Source organism: Echinops telfairi, unplaced genomic scaffold (genome assembly GCF_000313985.2).
Source record: "Echinops telfairi isolate 266 unplaced genomic scaffold, ASM31398v2 ScPeMD7_7469;HRSCAF=8507_0, whole genome shotgun sequence".
Classification (NCBI taxonomy): domain Eukaryota; kingdom Metazoa; phylum Chordata; class Mammalia; order Afrosoricida; family Tenrecidae; genus Echinops; species Echinops telfairi.
Window position 1 is genome coordinate 25,018,152 of NW_022111372.1, and position 7,450 is coordinate 25,025,601.

Here is a 7,450-nt window from a genome sequence, read left to right on the forward strand (position 1 = left end):
TTGGTATGCTGCTTCCATGTGGGCTTTGTTGCTTCTGGGCTAGATGGCCGCTTGTTTACTTTCAAGCCTTTAAGTCCCCAGACTCTATAGGTCTCTGTGGGGTTAAGGAGGAGAGGGGACCCCACAAATCATCACAGGTCCAGTAGGCGCAATTGCACAGCAATAATAAGTAAAGATTATAGTAAAGTCATAGAGAGCATGAGAGTTAGAGGAGAGACTGAAATAAATGGAGTCAGACACAATTCATGGTAGTATTGCTCACCTCAGCCCCGCTTGATGGTTGTCGTGGGGGGAACCCAGCCACCAGAGCAGGAGCAGCCACGGACCTGAGAACCGGGTAGCCTCTCCGCCCAAGAACCAGGGAGCCTCTCCACCCAAGAACCAGGGAGCCTCTCCTTTATTGCTAACCACGCATTATATCACTTTAGGGGATATGATTACAGAATCACACGTCACAGAGAGGGGCAGTACAATTCATCCTTGGGCGGCTTTGATCTCTCTGGTGTCTCACACAATGAAACAGACAACTACTATCCTGGGAGGCATGCAAGCGCCCTGATAGCAGATAACAACCTCCGTCATAGGGAGGGGTTGCAACATAGGCAATACAAGCAATAGGAGGGGGGTGACCTAGGGGTGAACACGCAATAGTAAAGGGAGGGAATAGGGGAGCATGTGTGGCAAGATGGGTGGACCCTGGACTCAATATGGTAGCCTAAGCTTAGTCATCCTAGAGTGGTCCCAGGCTTGCCTTCAGGCACTCCTTCAAGGGAACAATATCAGAAGGGAGTGGGCCCTATTTGTTGTGGGATAAACAGTGGTGTCTGCTTGATCTAGACAGCTGATAACTCTCAAGGAGAATGACCCCTAATCCACTCCTAATGACTTCCAAGCATATAGTCATTCTCAAGAAGCTAAGTCTGGCATATATTTGGGGGAGACAACTTGAGAGAAATCCTTCTGTTTCCCGTAGGTCTTGATAGCCGGGCACCATCAGTCTTCTTCACCACACTTACTTATGCACACATTCGTCTTCAGCGTTTATGTGGGGAAGGTGATCACACAATGATGGTTTTTGTTCTTTGGTGTCTGCTATCTGATCCCTTCAACACCTCGTGTTCACACAGGTTTGTGTGCTTCTTGAACTTCTTTCTTCTTGCGCATCTGCTACCTCCTGAAATGGTTGCCTCTTGACTAGTCCTTTCTAATACAGTGACTCTGTGTTCTTTTCATCTTGTTTTGATGCTTCCTGCAGAGTTCAATATTTGTCCATAGAATTTTTCAATATTGCAACTTGAGGGTTTTTAGACCACAATATATGAATTGTTGACTTTTAGAGATTCAAAACTTAGTGATTGAACATTCTTTACACAAACAATGAGGATTGGTGATAGGACACCATTTTCAATAACACTCATTCACAAAGACAGAACCATGCCTGCTAGACTAAGACATGTCATTAAAAGGCACCGAGAGAGAGGATAAAAAAAAAAAGGCAGAGCACAAAGTAGTAACTATGTGGTAGGCCCAGAGATCTGAACCAAATTCCAGTGATCACCAATCCATACTTTTGGGATAGTAATCTGTTTCTTCTCACACTAGGGTGTACCAGCCTAAGTCCAAGGGAATATTTAATTTTTGAGTATTGACTAGGGCCTTATCATAAGAACTAATCATTCTTAGGACTATAAATCAGTGCTAGCTTAAATCCATTCATATACCTGTGGTTTAAATATGGCCTTGGTTCACGTTAGGGAAATCATTATACTTTTATTGGGGAACATTGTAAATTATCCCCATGGGACATATGGTATTAGTAGTCACTGCTTCTTCTCACACTAGGGCATTTCAGCCTTCCAAAGGAGCATTTCATTCCCTTAAATCTGCTGCACGTGAGTTTAAGGTGAAGTTCAATTCATTTAGTGGCATTTAAATTGGATCCTACTGGTGTGGCCTATGAAGGATGTTGTGCACCTGCAAATGGTTAAGAGTCTCAAGTTGCAGATGCTGATAGCATGCAGCCCAGGTCTCCAAGGGCTGGATAGAAACTGTGCTAGGACAGGTTGACTAGAGAAACAAATCCAGTGACACTCACAGAAGTGAAGAAAAAGCTTTATATCAAGAAACTTTGTAGATCAGGAAAACATCCCAGTCCAGTCCAACTCAAGTCCATAAGGCCAATACTAGTCCATAAGCGCCTCTTCAGACTCACGCAGCCACAAGCAATGTTGCAAAATGCAGGACGATCACGGGCTGGTGGGTGAAAAATCATGTGGACCCAATGGCAGTGGCACATCTCCAGGGCTCTGGCAGCAACCACAGTCTGCCAACAGGAAGATGAAAGCACAAAAAGAGGGGAGGTTCTCAGGACCCACTTTATGAAAAGACCACGCCCACAAGGAGGCATCATCAGGCTGTGACCTAAATGACAGGCTAGACTCCACCCCTACACCTTTTTATATCTTCAAGTTGACATGAAATTATGTAACTACCATAGAAACTACATCAAAAGTGTTCGATTAGGAACATAATATTGGGTGTATTTTCCCCTTGAGGGTATATATGACTAATGTGTTTCTCCTAATGACATGTTACCCCACTTGGCTTACCCACCACAGTGTTCCATGTCCAAGGACACAACCTTGCTTGCTGAAAGTGGAGAGGACTTGATGCACTTGCTGATGAAGATCAAGTTTTTCATCCTTCAATATGGATTATAGTTCAATGGAAGGAAGACCAAAATCCTCACAACTCAACCAATAGATGCCATCATGATAAAATGAAAAAAGATTGAAGTTGCCAAGGATTTCTTCTTGGTTGTATCCACAACCAATGATCTTGGAAGCAGCAGTCGAGAGAGCAAAGAACACACTGCACTGGGGAAATCTGCTGCACAGGACCTCTTTGGCATGTTGGAAAACTAGGGTGTTAGTTCAAAGATGAGTATGTGCCTGACCCAAGTCATGTTATTTCTGATCACCTCACATGCTTGTGAAAGTTGGACATTGAATAAGGAAGGCCACAAAAGAGTCAATGCATTTGAAGTATGGTGTTGGCAACGAATATTGAAAGTTCCAGGGACTGCCAAAAGAACAATCGGTCTTGGAGGAAGTACAGCCAGAAGGTTCCTTAGAGGCAAGGAGAGCAAAACTTCATCTCATGTACTTGAGACATGTTGTCAGGAGATACCAGTCCCTGGAGAAGGACATCATGCTTGGTAAAGTAGCGGGACATCAAAAAAGAGTAAGAGCCTCAACAGGATGGATTGACACAGTGGTGTAACAATGGTCTCCAACATAAGAACAATTGTGAGGATGGTGCAGGACCAGGCAGTGTTTCATTCTGTTGTACAGAGGTTGCTGTGAATCGGAACTGACTCGACACACTTAACAACAACTGTTTTAATCTATTCTTTCATTTTTTCCCCTTCTGTTTGCTAGTTCTGTAATAATTGTAATAACTTATTGTTTGTAATAAGTTATGGTGCCATAGTAAACAAAACCCATTTCTTCCTGCTGATTCATTTATAGTTCTGTATTCCACAACTACTCATCGCTCAATAACATTTTCAAACTTATTTTCTGGAGCTGCTGTTTGTTCTTGTTATGTAGTTTGGAGCATTGTTATGTTGTTAGCTGTGTTCTAGAACCTACATAAATATGCTTTCTCCTTTGGCTGCCCTCACACTTTTATTTTTATTTTTTAACTATGCTTGATCAAGGAAAACTGATAAAAATAGTAACCTCTAAAATAAACCAAAAAGTGCATTAAGTTTCATAGAAGACTATATCAAATCCATGGTATTTTCAGTCACCTCATTTGCATGTGACAGTTGAACAGACTGTCCAACTGGAAGAGGAGGACACAGAATGAGGAAGACAAGGAACTGATGCACATGAACCATGGTGTTGGTGAAGACTACTGAAAGTGCAGTGAATGGCCAGGACAAGCAAATCTGTCTTGGAAGAAGTACAACCAGAAGGTTCCTTAGAAGTGAGGGTAGAAATGTGCTTGACACAATGGATGGATGGATGGATTGTGCTAAGAGTTGTATGAGCCCCCAATCAAATGATTTTTAGAATAAAATAAATAAGAAGTGAGGGTAGAGGCCAGACCTTGTTTCATGGATTTTGAACAAGTTGTCTGGAGAAAGCAGTTCCTGGAGAAGGACAACCTTGCTTGGTAAGTCTTAATCCAACAGATGTGTGTGTGGGTTGTGACAAGAGTTGTATGAGCCCCTAATAAAACGATGTTAAAAACTCTTGATCCCTATGTGTTAATGAGGCAGGCCAAGGGAGTGAGGAATGTCCTAAGTCAGCCTTACAAGAGAGCAGGACTCAGAGGCAGCCACCTCTGGAAATCCCTGAAACAGAGCCACAAGGTTCTGAATCCAGGGCCTCATTCCAAAGCTGGGCTCAGAGGAAAGGGTGTGATCTCCTCCATTAGAACTTTATCTATGTGGCCCTGCCATGAGCCACTCCATTTATCTCAAGGAAAATAGATAGCATATGAAGAGTTGGCATCACATGTGAATATACACCATGAAGGACCTGCTTCTAGTTTCTCCTCCCGTCAGCAAATGAGCAGGACCACAAAGTTATAAGAGAATATGACTGAATGGACCTAAAATTCGGCTTGTTAAGGAGAAATTTGCTCTGGTAACTGTTAAAGCTAAAGTGTAAAACTAATTGAAAAAGATGAAAGCATGTATTGTGGTCATCCTGTAGCTTTATGCTTGTGATGTTCAGCCTCCAAGAATGTTGCTATGATTGTAAATAATCTCAAGCTTCATTGTCAAGAGTATTGTCTATGAGAATGCTGGTACTACTTTGGCAGGTGTTTCTGTTTACCTTTGTATTACTGTCCACAGTGCAGTCTGAGCACAGGATCATCCGTCTCTAGCTTTAATGTGTTTTTTTGTTTGTTTGTTTTTAAAAACCTCAAGGCACATTCCTCCTCCAGGCACCATCCTCATTCCAGTGACACCCTCAGAAGAGAGAGAAGCCAGCAAAGAAAGAGGGGGCTCGCCACTCCAACAAAGGAGAGCCAGGAATGGGGCACATCTTTGGATGCTGGATCCACGCACTGAGAATCTCCTAGACCCAGGGGCACACTAATGCCAAGACTCGTAGAGATCTTCAAGAAATAGCTTCACAGATATTGAAAGGAGACAAGGACCTTCTGCTAGAACCAGCACTCTGGATTTAGCCATCTAGCCTCCTAAACTGTGAGAAAAGACTTGTGTGCTTGTTAAAGCCATTCACTTGTGGTATATCTTACAGCAGCCCATGAGAACTAAAGCAGGTCCATGCATAGGATTCCTGGAACCTTGCCAAAGGTAAACTGCCCCCCCAACCAAAGCTGCCTTACTTTCACGTCTAGATTTGAAATAGCATGACGATTTAGTTCATTTGAGCCTGAATTCTCTGCATTGCCAAGAATCGGCAAGATGCTGACCAGTAGTGTTTTTGGCTCCTTGAAATGATGAACAATGTATGTACCTCCCTCTAATTGCAAGCCTCTAGTGGAGAAAGTAAACGCACCACAGTTGCCTGGGAACCCAGATTTGAATGGTTTCCAACACCTATGACATTTGCCCAGGCTGTTCATTGAAATCACTGCTTTACAGAACAACCACTCTGTTATTCTCACCCTTCAAAATGTTTGGGTATATTGAGAATGCCATCACACTGTTTCCTAGAGAACCATCCAAGACGCTTGAGCAGAAAATTCGTTTCTAGGCAGCTCTGACTCCAAAGACAGTTTGCAATGAAATGTTAATGGGATTTGGGTTAAGGATGTCCACCACCCAAGGGTTGCCCCTGACTGACTCACCTTTCAACTTGTCTGGGAAGACCTCCAGCCCTGGCAAGAGGATACAGGATCACGTGGGTCCTGCTATTCTCCGTAAACGGATGCAGTCGCTAAGCACACAAATCTGATTTGCTACCCACGCTCCTCTTTGAAAAGGCTGTTGCTACCTAACATTTCTTGGCTTAAATGAAACTGAGGTTTCACACCATGTATATTCTGACAGTTTGAGCTCTAATCTTATGTTCCGGGGGATATTAACAGTGAGAGTTTGGTTTTGTCTTTGTGCTTAGGAAATACACATGATCATACAGATGGATAAAAGGGTGTGATTCCTCCAGATTATTCTCCAAGGATTCAGAAATAAATGCAGGAGTCAATAACTGCACACACAAACACCACGTGAACGAGAGTGAGATAAAGAGAGTGACCAGAGGATCACGCATCTAAAGTGAAATAGCAACAAGAAGCGAATCTGAGTAAGCAGTATTTTGGAGCTTTCTGCACTATTTTTGTAACTTTTCTGTATGTCTGAATCAAAATTTCAAGTTAAAAAGGAATAGAAAGCAAACAATCCCTCGGACTACCAGGCATGTCTTAGGCATTAAGGATACCCAGGTGAACAAGTCACACCGAGTTGCTTCCGTGGTGGAGTTTATATGCTATCAGGGAGAACAACTTTTATAAAAGCAGTACCACTTGGATGTGACTGATTACAGGGAGTGACCTTTCCTGTCCTCTTTCCTCGATCTAGAATCTAGATAGAGATACAGACACAAATGGAGAGACTGGCCGAGCCAGTGATATTTTGGTTGGAGGGAGATTGCATTGACTTGCAACGGCCAACTCCATGTCGAGCTACATCACACAGGCAACTTAAAATTAACAACAGTGGAAGAACATAAAGGAATAAGCAAACACTGTAACTCAGGGCTTTTATCTCCAGAGAGCCTGCTAAACATTTATCAGCACACCTTTGGGCTTCAGGGTTAATTAATAGTTCATTCCATGTCTATAAGTGTGATGATTCCTTGGCCCACAGCCAGAAAGCTTGGGTAAACGTTAGCAAAAAGTGTGCTAGTGCGTTTATGCACAGATGTGTAATCCTCACTACGGAGTGGAGATCTTTTACCAATCTTTGAGAAACCTATAACTCCATTTATAGGCAGAGCTTTTGATTTAAATTCAAGTCCATTACTTTGTTTTCTCTTGTGTGTTGGCTATTCCTAATGGTACACAGTGCACTTGTGCCCTGGCATTTGATGCTAAGTGCACATGTATGATCTTTGCTTTCAGCATTTTGATTAGAAGGTGTGCCTGTTGTGTATATCTTCATGTTTATCCTCCTTGGAGTTCATTGAGCATCTTGGATGTATAGATTAATGTTTTAATCAAATTAGGGGAGGCTTCAGCTATTATTTCTTCAAATACTTTTCTATTTCTTTCTCTCTTTTCATTGAAGTACTGCTATTAGACAAATAGTGTTGTGCTTGATGGTGTCCCACATTTCTCTGGGGTGCTGTTCCTTTTTTTTTTATAACATTTTATTAGGGGCTCATACAACTGTTATCCCAATCCATACACACATCAATTGTGTAAAGTGCATTTGTACATCGTTTCTCAAAACATTTTCTCTCCA